Here is a 20,316-nt window from a genome sequence, read left to right as displayed (position 1 = left end):
AAAAAAGCAGACTGATGTTTCACAGTCAAAATAGTTTTTTTTATTTTAAAATGTACACTTACACTACTATAAAACATGATAATATGAGTGGTGGCACTGGACCAGTGGGCACAGTATACGCTGTGAGCCTGACACAAAAAAGCAGACTGATGTTTCACAGTCAAAATATTTTTTTTATTTTTAAAATGTACACTTACACTACTATAAAACATGATAATATGAGTGGTGGCACTGGACCAGTGGGCACAGTATACGCTGTGAGCCTGACACAAAAAAGCAGACTGATGTTTCACAGTCAAAATAGTTTTTTTATTTTTAAATGTACACTTACACTACTATTAAACAAGATAATATGAGTGGTGGTGGCACTGGGCAAGTAGGCACAGTATATGCTGTGAGCCTGACACACAGGCTGGCAGTGGCAGGCTGGCCTGGCAACTGAAATTAGATTACACTAGCAGACTGATGTAAAAGTTTTTTTAAAAAAAATTTACATTACTGTTACACCAGATATGAGTGGTGTGGCACTGAGCAAGTAGGCACAGTATAAGCTGTGAGCCTGACACACAGGCTGGCAGTGGCAGGCTGGCATGGCAACTGAAATTAGATTACACTGGCAGACTGATGTAAAAATTATTTGTTTTTAAATTTACACTAATGTTACACCAGATATGAGTGGTGTGGCACAGAGCAAGTAGGCACAGTATATGCTGTGAGCCTGACACACAGGCTGGCAGTGGCAGGCGGGCAACTGCTAATAGATTACACTAGCAAACTGATGTAAAAGTTTTTTTTCTTTTAATTTACACTACTTTTACACCAGATATGAGTGGTGGCACTGAGCAAGTATGGAACAGTATATGCTGTGAGCCTGACAAACAGGCTGGCAGTGGCAGGCAGGCAACTGCTATTAGATTACACTAGCAGACTGATGTAAAAGTTTTTTTTTTTTAAATTTACACTACTATTACACCAGATATGAGTGGTGGCACTGAGCAAGTAGGCACAGTATATGCTGTGAGCCTGACACACAGGCTGGCAGTGGCAGGCGGGCAACTGCTATTAGATTACACTAGCAAACTGATGTAATTTTTTTTTTTTTAAATTTACACTACTGTTACACCAGATATGAGTGGTGGCACTGAGCAAGTATGGAACAGTATATGCTGTGAGCCTGACACACAGGCTGGCAGTGGCAGGCTGGCCTGGCAACTGAAATTAGATTATACTAGCAGACTGATGTAAAAGTTTTTTGTTTTTTTTTAAATTTACACTACTGTTACACCAGATATGAGTGGTGTAGCACTGAGCAAGTAGGCACAGTATATGCTGTGAGCCTGACACACAGGCTGGCAGTGGCAGGCTGGCCTGGCAACTGAAATTAGATTACACTAGCAGACTGATGTAAAAAATGTTTGTTTTTAAATTTACACTAATGTTACACCAGATATGAGTGGTGTGGCACTGAGCAAGTAGGCACAGTATATGCTGTGAGCCTGGCACACAGGCTGGCAGTGGCAGGCTGGCCTGGCAACTGAAATTAGATTACACTAGCAGACTGATGTAATTTTTTTTTTAAAATTTACACTACTGTTACACCAGATATGAGTGGTGTGGCACTGGGCAAGTGAGTCTGGCACACACGCTGGCAGGCAGGCAACTGCAATTAGATTACACTAGCAAACTGATGTAAAAGTTTTTTTTCTTTTAATTTACACTACTTTTACACCAGATATGAGTGGTGGCACTGAGCAAGTATGGAACAGTATATGCTGTGAGCCTGACAAACAGGCTGTCAGTGGCAGGCAGGCAACTGCTATTAGATTACACTAGCAGACTGATGTAAAAGTTGTTGTTTTTTAAATTTACACTACTATTACACCAGATATGAGTGGTGGCACTGAGCAAGTAGGCACAGTATATGCTGTGAGCCTGACACACAGGCTGGCAGTGGCAGGCGGGCAACTGCTATTAGATTACACTAGCAAACTGATGTAATTTTTTTTTTTTTAAATTTACACTACTGTTACACCAGATATGAGTGGTGGCACTGAGCAAGTATGGAACAGTATATGCTGTGAGCCTGACACACAGGCTGGCAGTGGCAGGCTGGCCTGGCAACTGAAATTAGATTACACTAGCAGACTGATGTAAAAGTTTTTTTTTTAAATTTACACTACTGTTACACCAGATATGAGTGGTGTAGCACTGAGCAAGTAGGCACAGTATATGCTGTGAGCCTGACACACAGGCTGGCAGTGGCAGGCTGGCCTGGCAACTGAAATTAGATTACACTAGCAGACTGATGTAAAAATTATTTGTTTTTAAATTTACACTAATGTTACACCAGATATGAGTGGTGTGGCACTGAGCAAGTAGGCACAGTATATGCTGTGAGCCTGACACACAGGCTGGCAGTGGCAGGCTGGCCTGGCAACTGAAATTAGATTACACTAGCAGACTGATGTAATTTTTTTTTTTTAAATTTACACTACTGTTACACCAGATATGAGTGGTGTGGCACTGGGCAAGTGAGTCTGGCACACACGCTGGCAGGCAGGCAACTGCAATTAGATTACACTAGCAGACTGATGTTTCACAGTCAAAAAAGTTTTTTTTTTAATTTACACTACTGTTACACCAGATATGACTGGTGGTGGCACTGAGCAAGTAGGCACAGTATATGCTGTGAGCCTGACACACAGGCTGGCAGTGGCAGGCTGGCCTGGCAACTGAAATTAGATTACACTAGCAGACTGATGTAAAAGTTTTTTTTTAAAAATTTACACTAATGTTACACCAGACATGAGTGGTGGCACTGAGCAAGTAGGCACAGTATATGCTGTGAGCCTGACACACAGGCTGGCAGTGGCAGGCTGGCCTGGCAAATAAAATTAGATTACACTAGCAGACTGGTGTAAAAGTTTTTTTTTTTAAATTTACACTAATGTTACACCAGATATGACTGGTGGTGGCACAGAGCAAGTAGGCACAGTATATGCTGTGAGCATGACACACAGGCTGGCAGTGGCAGGCGGGCAACTGCTATTAGATTACACTAGCAAACTGATGTAATTTTTTTTTTTAATTTACACTACTGTTACACCAGATATGAGTGGTGGCACTGAGCAAGTATGGAACAGTATATGCTGTGAGCCTGACACACAGGCTGGCAGTGGCAGGCTGGCCTGGCAACTGAAATTAGATTACACTAGCAGACTGATGTAAAAGTTTTTTTTTTTTAAATTTACACTACTGTTACACCAGATATGAGTGGTGTGGCACTGAGCAAGTAGGCACAGTATATGTTGTGAGCCTGACACACAGGCTGGCAGTGGCAGGCTGGCCTGGCAACTGAAATTAGATTACACTAGCAGACTGATGTAATTTTTTTTTTTAAATTTACACTACTGTTACACCAGATATGAGTGGTGTGGCACTGGGAAAGTGGGTCTGGCACACACGCTGGCATGCAGGCAACTGCAATTAGATTACACTAGCAGACTGATGTTTCACAGTCAAAAAAGTTTTTTTTTTTTTATTTACACTAATGTTACACCAGATATGACTGGTGGTGGCACTGAGCAAGTAGGCACAGTATATGCTGTGAGCCTGACACACAGGCTGGCAGTGGCAGGCTGGCCTGGCAACTGAAATTAGATTACACTAGCAGACTGATGTAAAAGTTTTTTTCTTTTAAATTTACACTAATGTTACACCATATATGAGTGGTGGCACTGAGCAAGTAGGCACAGTATATGCTGTGAGCCTGACACACAGGCTGGCAGTAATATAAAAAAAAACAGAGAGTAGTGACAGCATAGATATTTATTCGTGAGACAGCAGGACAAACAGCAACGTTTCAAGACTTCTGTCTCTTTGTCAAGCTAATGTGTACAATAAACTAGAACACCTTATATAGCAGTCTACCACCAGGTGGCGCTAAAAACACAGGTAAGAATTAACCTCTTATATACTAAATATATTTATCATATAACACATATAAATTATGTACAGAATCTAATTTCAGTTGCCAGGCCACTGCCAGCCTGTGTGTCAGGCTCACAGCATATACTGTGCCTACTTGCTCAGTGCCACCACTCATATCTGGCTGGTGTAACAGTAGTGTAATTTAAAAAACAACAACTTTTACATCAGTCTGCTAGTGTAATCTAATAGCAGTTGCCTGCCTGCCACTGCCAGCCTGTGTGTCAGGCTCACAGCATATACTGTGCCTACTTGCTCTGTGCTACCACCAGTCATATCTGGTGTAACAGTAGTGTAAATTTAAAAAAAAAAACTTTTACACCAGTCTGCTAGTGTAATCTAATTTCATTTGCCAGGCCAGCCTGTCACTGCCAGCCTGTGTGTCAGGCTCACAGCATATACTGTGCCTACTTGCTCAGTGCCACCACTCATATCTGGCTGGTGTAACAGTAGTGTAATTTAAAAAACAACAACTTTTACATCAGTCTGCTAGTGTAATCTAATAGCAGTTGCCTGCCTGCCACTGCCAGCCTGTGTGTCAGGCTCACAGCATATACTGTGCCTACTTGCTCTGTGCCACCACCAGTCATATCTGGTGTAACATTAGTGTAAATTTAAAAAAAAAACTTTTACACCAGTCTGCTAGTGTAATCTAATTTCATTTGCCAGGCCAGCCTGTCACTGCCAGCCTGTGTAGAAGTAGAACAAAGTCCAGCACACAGGTACTATCATGCAAAGTCACAATGACCTGCTTCCAAGGTCAGGGAAGTAATATCAAAAAAACAGAGAGTAGTGACAGCATAGATATTTATTCGTGAGACAGCAGGACAAACAGCAACGTTTTGAGACTTCTGTCTCTTTGTCAAGCTAATGTGTACAATAAACTAGAACACCTTATATAGCAGTCTACCACCAGGTGGCGCTAAAAACACAGGTAAGAATTAACCTCTTATATACTAAATATATTTATCATATAACACATATAAATTATGTACAGAAGATACTCCATAATTATCATTTCAATAATGTATTTCAAAATTGGCAATTGAATTTAAAGTAAAATGTACAAAATTTAAAGTGCAATGTACAGAACTTACTCAGAAATGGTTCCCTAGACATTTACTAGAAAGTTTACATTCCAAAATAAAATAAAGTTTATAGTGCAATATTGAATTCTGAATAAATTAACAGGAGTTTCAATTTTTTTCCCAATTAGAAGTTTTTAAATTTTTAAATTTTAATTTTTAATTTTCAAATTCTAGAATTCAAACACAGAGACAATGTCCCTATAGAAACACTGATAGATCCCAGTCCTTATTCATACCATTGGGATACATGGTACCCAATTCATGAATCCAGAATGCTTCACGCTGTTTTAGCATTTTCTCCCTGTCCCCACCTCTACCTAATTTGGGGACATGGTCAATGATCTGAAAACGGAGTTGATTTATGGCATGTTTTTTATCTAAAAAATGTTCTGCAACTGGAGCTTTAAGATTTTTAGTTCTTATAGAACTTTTATGCTCTATGATTCTATCGCGTATGCACCTTGTTGTCTCTCCAATATAGCTCCGCCCACAGGGACATTTAATTAGATAAATAACATAATCAGTATTACAGGTATAGTATCCCCTAATGTAATATTTTTTTTCATTACATGGGTGGTGGAACACCGGGCCTTTAATCAAATTTCCACAACATGACCTATTTTGGCATGCATATGAACCACATCTGTTGGTAGTTATATATCTCTGGTTTATAGTTTTTCTAGATCCTATATCAGCCTTAATTAAATGATCATGGAGATTTTTGCTACGTTTATATGCAGGCATAGGTGGTTTCTGGAATTCTAGAATGTTAGGGTTACATTCACTCAATATATTCCAATGTTTCCTCACTATTTTTTGTATAGCCGGACTGAGGCTGCAAAATTCTGAGACAAAGGCTAATCTACTGTCTTTGTCAATCTCCTTTCTCTTATTTATAGTTTGTAACAAACTTTCTCTAGGAGTAGACAAAATAGATCTAATTTCCTTTTGAATTAAAGTTGGTGGGTAGCCTCGCTCAATAAACCTTTGACCCATATCTCCCAATCTAGCATCTACTATATTAGGGTCAGAAACAATACGTCTGACTCTTAATAGTTGGCTTTTAGGAAGAGAGTTTATTAAGGATGGAGAATGTGCACTATCATAATTTAACAAACTGTTACGGTCAGTACTTTTCCTGAATAAATCAGTTTTTAAAGTGCATCCATCCTTAATCACTCTGGTGTCCAAAAATTCAATAGTTTCCTCATTCCATGTTAGTTTGAATTTGATATGATTGCTGGCAGAATTCAAATCTGCCACAAATGCCATTAGGGTTCCAACGTCGCCCAGCCACACCCCGAAGATGTCATCTATGTAGCGCCACCAGGTGGCGCCACATAGAGTAAACCAACTATTACAAAAAACAAATTTTTCTTCGAATATATTCATAAAAATGTTGGCGTAGTTTGGGGCGACGTTGGAACCCATGGCTGTACCTTGAATCTGCATATAAAAGTTGTCTTCAAAAAGAAAATAATTGCAATTTAGTACCATATCAAGTAACTGTAATAAAAAGTCAACTTTCTGTCTGTTCAATTTAGAATCATTTGCCAGCACTGACTCTACAGCTCCCAGACCACTGGAATGTGTAATGGAGGTGTATAAACTGTCTACATCTAAACTATAAAGAATAAACTTACTTGAAGAGAAGTTTAAGGTATCCAATTTAAGGAGGAAATCACTGGTATCCTTAATGAAAGATGTAGACAGTTCTACATAAGGTCTAAGCATCCTGTCTAAAAAAACAGATACGTTAGTTAGTACAGAGTCAGTGCTAGAAATGATGGGGCGACCGGGGGGGGGGGGGGTTCAAGGTTTTTGTGTATCTTGGGGAGGACAATGGTATGAATAAGGACTGGGATCTATCAGTGTTTCAATAGGGACATTGTCTCTGTGTTTGAATTCTAGAATTTGAAAATTAAAAATTAAAATTTAAAAATTTAAAAACTTCTAATTGGGAAAAAAATTGAAACTCCTGTTTTTTTGATATTACTTCCCTGACCTTGGAAGCAGCTCATTGTGACTTTGCATGATAGTACCTGTGTGCTGGACTTTGTTCTACTTCTACACAGGCTGGCAGTGACAGGCTGGCCTGGCAAATGAAATTAGATTACACTAGCAGACTGGTGTAAAAGTTTTTTTTTTAAATTTACACTAATGTTACACCAGATATGACTGGTGGTGGCACAGAGCAAGTAGGCACAGTATATGCTGTGAGCCTGACACACAGGCTGGCAGTGGCAGGCAGGCAACTGCTATTAGATTACACTAGCAGACTGATGTAAAAGTTGTTGTTTTTTAAATTACACTACTGTTACACCAGCCAGATATGAGTGGTGGCACTGAGCAAGTAGGCACAGTATATGCTGTGAGCCTGACACACAGGCTGGCAGTGACAGGCTGGCCTGGCAAATGAAATTAGATTACACTAGCAGACTGGTGTAAAAGTTTTTTTTTTAAAATTTACACTACTGTTACACCAGATATGACTGGTGGTAGCACAGAGCAAGTAGGCACAGTATATGCTGTGAGCCTGACACACAGGCTGGCAGTGGCAGGCAGGCAACTGCTATTAGATTACACTAGCAGACTGATGTAAAAGTTGTTGTTTTTTAAATTACACTACTGTTACACCAGCCAGATATGAGTGGTGGCACTGAGCAAGTAGGCACAGTATATGCTGTGAGCCTGACACACAGGCTGGCAGTGGCCTGGCAACTGAAATTAGATTACACTAGCAGACTGATGTAAAAGTTTTTTTTTTAAATTTACACTAATGTTACACCAGATATGACTGGTGGCACTGAGCAAGTAGGCACAGTATATGCTGTGATCCTGACACACAGGCTGGCAGTGGCAGGCTGGCCTGGCAACTGAAATTAGATTACACTAGCAGACTGATGTAAAAGGTTTTTTTTTTAAATTTACACTAATGTTACACCAGATATGACTGGTGGCACTAAGCAAGTAGGCACAGTATATGCTGTGATCCTGACACACAGGCTGGCAGTGGCAGGCTGGCCTGGCAACTGAAATTAGATTACACTAGCAGACTGATGTAAAAGTTTTTTTTTTTTAATTTACACTAATGTTACACCAGATATGCCTGGTGGCACTGAGCAAGTAGGCACAGTATATGCTGTGAGCCTGACACACAGCACACATACAATGTAGCTATTAGTTATATTGTAGCTAGCTTAGGGTTTATTTTAAAGGTAAGTATTTATTTTGAAATAGGAATTATTTAGTTAATAATAGTAATTTTTATTTAGATTTATTTTAATTATATTAAAGTTGGGGGTGTTAGGGTTAGACTTAGGGTTAGTTTTAGGGGTTAATAACTTTAGTATAGTGGCGGTGGTGACGTTGGGGTGGAAGATTAGGGGTTAATAATATTTAACTAGTGTTTACGATGCGGGAGTGTGTCGGTTTAGGGGTTAATATGTTTATTATAGTGGTGGCGATGTGCGGAGCGGCAGATTAGGGGTTAATAATTTTATTATAGTGTTTGCGATGCGGGAGGGCCTCAGTTTAGGGGTTAATAGGTAGTTTATGGGTGTTAGTGTACTTTGTAACACTTTAGTTATGAGTTTTATGCTACAGCTTTGTAGCACAAAACTCATAACTACTGACTTTAGATGGCGGAATAGGGTGTAACGTATAGTAGAGCCGGTGCTGCTGCAGGAAACGTCCGTCGGGTAAGAGGGAAACAGACCCACTCTGTTTAGGGGAAAGTATGGAGCCAGCCCAAAAAAACGGTGGACAGCCGCAAAAAGGTACAAGAAAAAGCAGGAGGCTACTGAGATACTGTAAGAAAGTACTTTATTCCAATTAAAAAGTAGACATGAAGCAAAAAAGGTAAATATGACACAACAAACCAGGGAGGGAACAGCAGACTTACATGTTTCGCGCTGGCTAGCGCTTAATCATAGAAGCTGTTAGACAAGTGAAACCAGCTGTGACTTTTAAAGGGACAATACACCAATCAGAACACCTAGTATCAAAATTAGAACAAAACAGGTGTTACATGAATAAATTATTTCAAAATAAATGTCCCTTGAAATAGCCACAGATCAGATAAGAATAAAAACATAATAGTGGAAAAACTTGTGAAGATAAGCAATCCTACGAAAAACATCTGTATATTTGAAGCTAACAGAATATTATGTACACTTATGTGGTATTTGTCACATACATGTGAATTTAAAAAAAAAGCACCATATACAGTGATGACAAATTATTGATGAAACAAAGCTAGATATAACAACAGAATATAACATATACATTTCCCATATGATTTTTCAAAAAAGGAAAAATAAAGAACAAGGATAAAGCAGAAAAAAAGTAGAAAAAACTCTCTTAATGATTTGAAAAATCTCTAAATAATCCATTATAATTTTCTTAATAGTCTAGAGAAGGTAATGCTGCCAAACACTTAAAATAATATCAGTATCACAAAAACCAAAAAAATTCCAAAAAAATTCAAAAAATTCCAAACTCCAAAAACCAAAAAATTAGTCATCCATAATTATTACATAATTGGAAATCATTAATATGATAATATAATATATAATAATATGCAATACATGGACAAAAATATCTTTGAATTATGAAATTGAAAGAATAAGCCAAAAAAATAGAAGTGGAATTAAAAAATGTATGTTAGTGGATATGGAAAATTATACTAATATGAAGATATATGTACTGACATCCATTAACCAGTAATAACTTGTAACAACTTATGGATCTAGTCCACAAAGTATCTCATATCCCACTCTAAATTCATACCTAAGGGTGACCTAGTTTTTAACTTGTAAATCCAGTATAACTCTTTTTTATCTAATATCTTACATATATCACCCCCCCCCCCCCCCCCGGTACGGGGTTCTGGCTATATCTATGATCTTGATTTTTAACTTTGGTATGTTTGTAAAATGAAATAAATTAAAATGTTTGGCAACCGCTGAGTCCTTGTTGTAATTTTTGATTTCCCTAAGGTGCTCTCTTGCTCGATCTCTGAGGGTTCTGCTCGACTGGCCTACATATTGTATTCCACAAAGCTGGCAATCCAAAAGATAAACTATATAGTCTGTGAGGCATGTAGCATGAAAATTAATTTCAAAGGAATCACCAGTAACCTTACTCGAAAAACTTTTGGTGAAGTCCATATTTTCACAGGTTAAACAATTGGACAAGTGGGCCCTAAAATTGCCTATAAATTAAAATTACTGTTTGATTGGGTATTAGATTTAACTAAGCTTGGTGATAACTTAGTGGCTAATGTAGGTGGTTTCCTAGCAACAAATCTACAGTCTTTTAAATATGGCTGCAGAATCTCATCACCCTTAAGTATGTGTAAATGTTTTCTGATGATTGCACATATAGAGTTATACTCAGGGGAAAACTGTGTGGAAAATACAACACTACGGTCATCCAAGAATTCTCTATTCTCTTTTTTGTCTTTTCTAGCACTGTCATAGCTATGAGAAATTGCATTGATCATATTACCGCTAGTAGTAGTACTATATGACTTTGAAAGTAGTTCTGCAGTATTGGGTTTCCAATCCCTAATTTCTTCAAATGTTTTAAATAAATCCTTGTTGTTGTACCCCCTAGCTTCCAATCTAGTAATAAGCTCCTTACCACATTTATTATAATTATCAGTAGTGCTGGCATATAACCCTCACTTTTTGGCCTCCCAGGCAAAACTCGTAATATTGGCACTATGGGAGTCCCATTGAAAAAGGACCTTTTGAAAGGTGCTGTAGTTACATTGCATTACGGCCAAAAAAGTGTGCGGTACAGCTATACTTGCAAGACTCGTAAAAGCAGCGGTAGTAAAAAAGCAGCATTATGAAGCTTTTTCACTCATAACGCAAAACTCGTAATCTAGCCGTATGCTTTTAATTGATAATTGCAAGATTAGCAACAAAACAGATACAGAACAGATTAAAAAAAAACAATTAATCTCTCTGGGACCTGCAAATGTTGGCCATGGTGAGCTTTATCTGTATGTGTAGTGTTTGTAAAGTGTGTTTGCGACTGTAGAGTAGCTCTTGTTTGGTTTATGTATGTAGTATAATGTGGTACATTGTGTGTTTAGTGTGTATGTGGTGTTTGGGTGTGTGTAGTGTGTGCTGTGTGTATGTGTTTTGTGTGTGTTTGCACAGTGTTTATGTGCAAGTAGTGCTTTAGTAGTCTGTGTAGTGTTTGTGTATCTGTATATTATGTGGTGGCATAGTATGTGTTTAGTGTGTGTGTGTGCAGTGTTTCCAGTGCTTATGCAGTGTGTAGTATTTGTGTAGACTGTGTTATAGTTGTGTGTGTATGTGGTATGTTTGTGTATGTGTAGAGTGTACAGAGTATGTGTGTGGTGTGCGTAGTGTTTGAAAGGTGTGTGTAAAGTGTTTTTGTGCTGTGTATAGGGTGTGTGTGTGTGTATATATATATATATATATATATATATATATATATATATATATATATATATATATATATATATATATATATATATATATACAGTGTGCATATACGAAAGTTAAAAACTCCATTGCTGCTATAAATCCTATTATTCACAATTTAATGTACTATTAAGACTTGAGGTAGATTTATTAAGCAGCGGATGCTGCTTTCTACGCCCATCGTTTTAGGCTCGCCTGAAATGGAAGTTAAGAAATAGTTGTCAAAAAGACCACTGCTCTACCACCTTTTAGGTGGCAGACTGAAATTATCCTGATACAATCGGGATGATTGACACCCCCACTAGGAGCCGTTTGGCCGCGAGTGTGCAGGGGGCGGCATTGCAATTGCATTTCACAAGAAATGCTTGTGCAATGTTAAATGACGACAGCATATGCTGCCAGCATTTAGCGAGGTCGAGCGGACATGATTTGCTACAGCGAATTATGTCCGCTTGACCTTTTTTTTTTTATAATCTTTATTTATATATCCAACAGCAAGCATAATTGCATACATTTTCACCTTTATGCACCACGCAGGGTCAGGTGTAAAAAAGACAAAAGGAGGTAACATAGGATTTAAACAAAAGATCTCTCCTTATATACAACATTTTGTAGGAAACAAAAAAAAAGAAAGATAACAAGATATTCTCATATAATTCATTTGTATATGCTGTTGGAAATTTTTTCACATAGGATAAAACAATGGACCCATTCAAACAACCATTCAAACTGGAAAAATAAAAAATGAAAACAAAAGAACTAGAAAAAAAATAAATAAAAAAAAAATCACCTTTACTTTCTTTTTACTTTTTTTTCCCCTTCTCTCTCTTTCTCTTTCTTCCTCCTTCCTCTTCTTCTTATTTTCTACAATATTCTCTCTATGTCTGATTCTTTTCCTTATTCTTTTAGTGACTTCTCCTGTCTAGTTTTGACTTCTTTTTCTTTCTTCTTTCCTTCCCCTTCTCTCTTTTCTCTTCTCTTCCTTTTCCCTTTTTCCCCTTCCTTTCCCTTTTTTTTTTTTTTTTTTTTCTAGCATTTTACTTATCCTACCACCCTTTTTAACCCTAATTAACTTTCTCCTTCTTTAAACTATTCTGTGCCCAATTATCCATGAATGTGGAAAGAGATCCAGGGCTACTAAATCCAAAAAAGAGTCTGAGGAGAGAAATGGAGCAAGAATGGCTTTTTGTATAACTGCAGGATATGATTGAATAATTGGTAGCCAGCCGAGTAAAAAGGATTTAATTCTTCTTTCAGAAGCAGTTTTTAAATGAAATGATTCATAGATAATTTGATTTTGAATCTGTTGTAACATCTGTGTTAGTCCTAGAGATACATTAGATTGCCAATATTTAACAATCTGCTGCCTGACAGCTAGAATGATGGTGTTTAGGACATTTGTTTGAAAACCCATATTACTAGGAGCTTCTAACCATATTATCACGTTGGGAGACAGAGTGATGGTTGTCTTATATAATACTTTAAACCAATATTCTAGCTTCCGCCATAGTTGAATAATCTTTGGACAGTACCAGAACATATGTAAAGTATCTGCTTTAGGTTTCTTGCAGCGAGGGCAGACCCCTTCTTTAGTTGGATATAATTTCACCATTCTCAAAGGGGATAAGTAGTAATTATTAATAAGCTTTAAATGGGATTCTTTCCAACTCCGTGGAATTTCACATTTCTTTAAGTTAATCATACTTTGTTTAATTTTCCCAGTGTCTAATGCCGGAAAAAAGGGAGTCCAATTTGCGATCAGTTTATCCAGAAGGATTAATGTTTGTTTAGAGAGCATAATATCATACATAAGAGATATAGAAGAACTGCCTATCGAAAATTTTTGAAGACATATGTTGAGATCCGACCATGCGCCAAATCCACTCCTATCCCATTTTCGAGTATTGATAAGGTGGCGCAACTGAAGATACGCAAAGAAGTTAGATCTGGTTAGATGAAAATGTTGGGAAAGCATTTCAAAAGAAGAAATTATTTGCCCCTCTTGTGAGAGGATCTGACAAACATATTTGAGGTCTTTCTCAGCCCATTCTCTAAATACTGATTGCTTGATAGCCGGTATAAATTGTGGATTTCCAATAATTGGCAAAAATGCAGAAAATGTAAAATCCACTTCAAGTAACGTGCAGCACTTTTGCCAGGCCGCCGCTACGTTACCAATAGATATAAGCGCAGTTATATCATTTGGTAAAGATTGTAGCGGGCAATGCAAAATTGCTTTTAAAGAAAAAGGAGAGACCATATAATTCTCAATCTCTAAGGAAGAAACCAGCTCCTTTTCTACAATCCAGTCCACAGCTGTTTTTTTTAAACAGACCCAGTTATATAACTTGAGATTAGGAAGAGCAAGACCACCTGCTTCAAATTTCTGCGTAAATTTCTCCAAAGATATACGCGGTCTCCTGCCGCTCCAGATAAATTTGGAGAAGGCAGAATTTAATTTACGCAGGTCCTTACTCAGGATAAACAGTGGGAGATTCTGAAGAGGATAAAGTAATCGTGGGAAAATAATTGTCTTAATTAGATTAATGCGGGCTGTAATAGAGAGTTGAAATACTTTCCATAGTTCCAAGTCAGCTTCAACCTTCTGAAACAAAGGTGAAAAATTAAGTCCATACCAATTCCTCAGATTTTTGTGTAATATTATGCCAAGGTATGTAATTGCCTCCACCTCTTTAAAAGGATGTTCTTTCAGGCTATTTCTTAATTTAATAATCCACATGAGTTCACTTTTATTAAAATTAATTCTATATCCCGCAAAGGAGCTGAACTCATCTAGACATTGTAATACAGTTGGTATTGAGACAGATGATTTCTTTAAAAATAATACTAGGTCGTCAGCATATAAAAGTGTCCTGAGAGAATAGGAACCCATATTAATTCCTTCTAATGTACTTCGTAGACGGATAGCTAAAGGTTCTAGGTCCAGGTTGAACAAGAGGGGCGATAACGGGCACCCTTCTCTTGTTCCCCTCCCCAGAATGATCTTCTGTGAGAGAGTACCATTCACGATAAGATATGAGATTGGGTTTCTGTATATTTTTTGGATAAATTGTAGGAATTGGTTCCTAAAACCAAATTCCTCTAGTATTTTAAAAAGATGGTCCCATGCAATAGCATTGAATGCCTTTTCGGCATCTAGTGATAAGATAGCGAAATCCTCAGAGAAGTTACTTTTTTTCCCCTCTTTTAGGTAGTAAAAATAATCAAGACAAGTCACTATCCTGCGGATATTTTTCATAGAGGTCCTAGATTTCATAAAGCCCACTTGATCTGTGTGGATGATATTACCCAAGAATAAAGAGAGTCTGTCTGCTAAGATCGCCATCAGTATTTTATAATCTGTGTTCAACACAGATATAGGCCTATAAGAGGCCGGGTCCTCCGTTTTTTTGCCTTTTTTAAGAATTAGCGTAATATTTGCGGCAGAGAAAAAAGAAGAGATGGAATTATCGGCACGGTAATAACTATTAAATAGCTTTTCTAAGATGGGGATAATTTCCGGTGCAAGTAATCTATAAAATTCTGCTGGAAGAGAATCTGGGCTGGGAGCCTTATTCAACCGCATCTTGTCTATCATATCCCCGATTTCCTCTACTCTAATTGGAGCATTGAGAAACAATAGATCATCTTCTTTAATTTGCGGGAGCTTTATTTTAGACCAAAATCCATCTTGTATATGGGTATTACTAACCTGCCTAGAGTATAGCTTTTGATAGAATGAGAACAGCACTCTACAAATCTCCTTTGAGTCTGTATATAAGGTATCGTTTTCTTTAATAAACGGGATATAATTCTTCCTCTTTCTATTTTTAATTAATTTCGCCAAATGTTTCGTGGAGTCCCCGTAAAGACCCTTAAATTGAACATTATTTTTAATCTCTTCCTTTTGGGCTCTCTGTTTTAGGAAGACATCTCTCTCTCTTCTAGCCTCTTGGTACTTTTTCCAATTGATCAAAGAACGATCCTCGGCATATCTTAAATAGGCATTTCTAAATCTATTAGATAGTTGTATTTCTAGAGCCCGCGATTTCTTTTTACTAGTTATTAAATAACTCTTTATATCTCCTCTTAGGACAGTCTTAGCTGCTTCCCAAAAAGTCTCAATTCTGTTAAAATAAGAAATGTTATTTGTACAATAATCTCTCCACCTTTGCCTAAGCCAGATAGCAAATCTAGGGTTATTCAACAAATATCGCGGGAAAAAAAGTGATTGACTTTTATCTATATGACTAATTGAGGGGGGCAGAGTAAGATATATTAGCGCATGATCGGATATCAGGATGTCATCGATTCCAGTTTCCATCTGTAGAATTGACAAGGATTCAGATACTAAGAATAGATCAATCCTAGAGAAGGTTCTATGTACTTTAGACTCACACGTAAAAATCCGCGAATCAGGGTTTTTGATTCTCCAGATGTCTACCAATTTGAGCTGAGAACAGAAAGTTCTGAAATATTTGGCAGTTCTTCTATATTCCCCTGCATTTGTATTATTAAATCTGTCCAGTTCTGGAGCTAATGTCATATTAAAATCCCCCGCTAAGATGAGATTCTCACCTATAAGGGGAAAAATCTTACCTTTAATACTTTCCCAAAAGTCTCTGCTGTTATTATTTGGACCATACACGTTACAAAGCACATAAGTGACTTGGTTAATCTGGATTTGGAGTATGATATATCTGGCCTGTGGATCTTTATCAGTATATAGGATTTTATAATCTAACTCCTTATGGAATAAAATCTCCACTCCACATTTTCTATTTGTACTTGAAGAGGCTACCACTTCACCCACCCATTTGATTTTGAGTTTGGCTACCTCTGAATCACTAAGATGGGTTTCTTGAATATATGCAATATCTGGCCTTTTTTTGCAAGAGTTTTAATTATAAGTTTTCTCTTCATGGGGGAGGTTATTCCTTCAACATTCCATGATAGAATCTTTATTCCAGCCATTTAACGGGGAGACATACCTTTAGATTAAAATTTTGCTCAATTAAACCACTCTCTCTTCCTTGTCCTGAAGAAAAAAAAAAAAAAACAAGAAATGTAGCATTTAAAATAAAACCACACCCATACCACATTCATCCACGTCTGTAATAGAGGCCTGATAGTTATTAGCATCGTAATCATGGCAACAGAAAAACAGAAAACAGGAAAAAACTGAATTCTCAATCTTCAGTTTACCATTTTTAATTTGATATATTCTTTAATATCTGAGATTTCCTGGAATGTAAGTACTGACTCGCTATCCTCAACTATAACTTTAGCCGGATAGACCATACGGGCCTTAACTCCGTTATTTATCAACTGTGAGCAGTATGGGGCCATTAGCTTCCTCTTCGTGGATGTCTCAGAAGAGAAATCCTGGAAGAGGAGGATTTTACTGTTACCTAGCATTATAGGACCATTCTTCCTAAAAAGTTTCATTAATTCAATTTTGTCCTGGAATTTAAGTACTCTAAATATGCACATTCTGTTTTTGGCTGCCTTATCAATTAACGATCTCTTCGGGCCTACTCTATGAGCTCTTTCTATTGTCAGGGGCAGGAATTCTAGTGACATTCCTAATGCTTGGGGGAGCTCTAGGGAAGTAAATTTTAGTAAATCCTCGTATTCGGCTGTCTCCGGGAGACCCACAATACGTATGTTGTTGCGCCTGGAGCAATCTTCCATGTCCTCCAGGCGCAACTGCATATTTTGAATTGTGGAGTCTTGTTTCCAGATGGTCCCCTCTTGTACATTTACCCGGTCTTCCAAATCCGAAATTCTATCCTCTGCTTCACCGATTCGGGCAGAAAACTGCCTGAATTCGGCGGACAGAGTAGATAGTTCGGAGGCCATGCCAGAGATTTCTTTTTTAATCATTTCAAAATGAGGTGCAAATACGGCGGACAGTTGTGCTGTCAATGCCTGTATGTCAAGAGAGGGCAAAGGTAGGTCATTTAATGTAGAATCTAGACTGGTATCACTTGATTTAGATTTTTTTTCCTTGAGTTTGGCAGGCATTACGGGTGAATTTTTTTTCGCCTGTGTGACAAATTTTTCCGTTAATTAAAAGTAAAAGAAGAAAAAAATAAAAAAAAAATAAAAAAAAAATAAATAGAAAGTGACTGAGTGTGAAAAAAAAAAAAAAAAAACGTGCACAAAAATTCTTAGGGCCACGTCAAGGCGAGGCCTGATTGGTGAAAATAGAAAAAGAAAATGGTGAGAATAGAGATTTCTTTTTCTCTTTTTTTTTTCCTGCCTTTTTTTCGCTTCCTCTTTTCTTTTATGTGTGGGGGTGCTATGTATAAGTTATATTTGTGCGTAAGTGGGTGGTAGTGTATAGAATCACTAGTAAAAATAAAGTGAGCCTTTTACCTAAGGCAAAAGCAGAAAAGTGAGAATAGGCCTGTCAAATTAAGGAATTTAAGACCAGAAAAAGGAGAAACAAGTGGTCCCCTCTATTAAATTTTTCACTCTAAACAATTAGCAGTAAATGGCAGGATATGATCAAAATATAATCTAGCACCAAATAGCAGAAAACAATCTTTTCTCTGCGGATTTAGTAGGCAACAAGGAACTAAATATTAACTGGTTTGCATTAATACCACTACAGCTTTTTAAAAAAATAGTAGTTGATAATACATAGTTACAAATCGGTTGCATTCAGGTCCCTGCATGCGCAGGCATAAAGCAAACAGACTTCAGTTAGCAAACATACTTCAGTTAGATAAATGCTTAGAATTTAGCTAAAAGGTAATTAGCAAAGTAAGAGCACGATATATAAACCCTTCTATAATTTAGCTATACAATCAGCCTAGATAAAATCATGAGAATTTGCTGAGGTAGCCAATAACTAATGCATATTTCTGTTCAAAACAAATTAATCATTACAAAAAGAGAATTTTCAATAAACCCTTAAGATTGACTACCCTATGTGGTTTGAAATTGGGATTAAATGATCGATTAGTAAACAGCAAAAAAGGCACCAGGTGATAATTTATATGTATACAGCTCCATGCTTCAGAAAGAAGGGCCCCCAGAGTCTTTAACTCTTTTTATATTGTGAGCAGTTAAATTATAACAAATGTCAATGACTCTCCTCTGTTTCTTCTTATCAGAAATGTCCTTGTGCTGCCCACAATGCAAATACCACACACGAACAGACAAGCTGGTAACTTGGGGCAAAGATTTGTCTCTGAACAAATTAGCCAGATATATAATGTTCAGAAGCCCATACACAGGTTCCCAAATATCAGCAGTAAATATGGTATAATATATTCCCTTTAGCAGGGGTAGAACTTGCTGTGGCCCAAGTATTTACCCTTCAGGTTGTCTGTCTCACTCCCCTAAGATGACAGTGAAAAACACCAAGAAGCGAGAAAACAGCAGCAATATGGGAGATAGGTAAGAAAGCTTGTACTTGCGGCTGGAACAGGCCTCTTCTGACCCGGTACTGTGGCAATATGCAGGACTTTTGCCGTGAAGAAAGCACTTCCCCTTCACTAACAGGCTGTTAGCGATTGATCCTGTGCTTGAAGAGATGTACCGGCTTATCCAGGGAACCTCCGCCCGGCAGCGTCTCCAATTCAGCGGCGATAGCGTGACGTCAGCTTCCTGTCACATGTTCCCAGCCGCTTCCTCTGGTACGTCTGGTCTCCTACACCGGGTAGGAAACCCTTCCAAATTCAGTGGTGCCGGCGATACTGGCACTTCACGGACGTTCCGGAGGTAAGTGAGAGTAGTCTCTAGTAACAATGCTACTGGATCTCTGTGGCTATCAGGCGCTCCACTCGGACCTCCACTCCAAGAAACTGTTCAACTTCCAGCCAGCAGCCTGATGCTATGGCTGCGTGCACCAACACACTCAACACCCGTTAGCAAACCCCGGGTTAGATGGTGTCAAGGCTTGGGTAGGTTTTCCAGCGGTGCTCAGTCACCGCAAACGTAGAGCACACTTGTTTAGGCTCCACTCCAAACGGAAGTCCTGGATACTATCACTTAGTCTGTAAGCCTCGCTTGACCTTTAATAAATCTACCCCTAAAGGTCAAAAGTTTTACAACACCTCAATGTTTCCAGTTTTTACTGACATTTATTCACTTGACTATCTCAATGTACTATTAAAGCATAGAAAAGAAGAATTTGAGAGGGGAAAAAAAAATAAGAAATTGTGAAATGTTTAACAAAACACCTTTTGCACATATAACAGATATAACTACTGAACACACTAGTGGCATTCTTTTTATAATGGAGATCAAATGTTGCAGGTTGATTCCAAAGTTTCCGTCCATGTTCGTTAGCTGTTTTATGGCTCCTGCTACTGTATGATCACATTGCAAATGATAGCACCATTTCTATATCTGAAAAAGAGCATATTAGATCCAAGCAGATATCTGAGACTTCTCCCATACCTTGCATGGATATTGGTGATCACAATTAATCTGACCACAAGACAATGTCTGTCACAAAATAGACAAATTGAGTTCTACAGCCAAAGATACTGACAAATAAAACACATGACCCAACAATCTGTGCATGCAAACCAGAAAAACAAAATGGTGCAGCCTATGCCTACAACAGTGATGGCACTTTTTTAAGACTAGGGGGTAGATTTATCAAGGGACGAATGGCCCTTGTTCCCCTTGTTTTCGCCTGAGCCTTTAGGCTCACCATAAACAGCAGTTATGAAGCAGCGGTCTAAACTCCATAACTTGTCCACTGCCTCTGAGGCTGCGGTCTTCAATCCGCCGATCTTATACGATCAGGCTGATTG

This window comes from Bombina bombina, chromosome 4 (assembly GCF_027579735.1).
Source record: "Bombina bombina isolate aBomBom1 chromosome 4, aBomBom1.pri, whole genome shotgun sequence".
NCBI lineage: Eukaryota > Metazoa > Chordata > Amphibia > Anura > Bombinatoridae > Bombina > Bombina bombina.
This window is presented reverse-complemented; position numbering follows the sequence as displayed.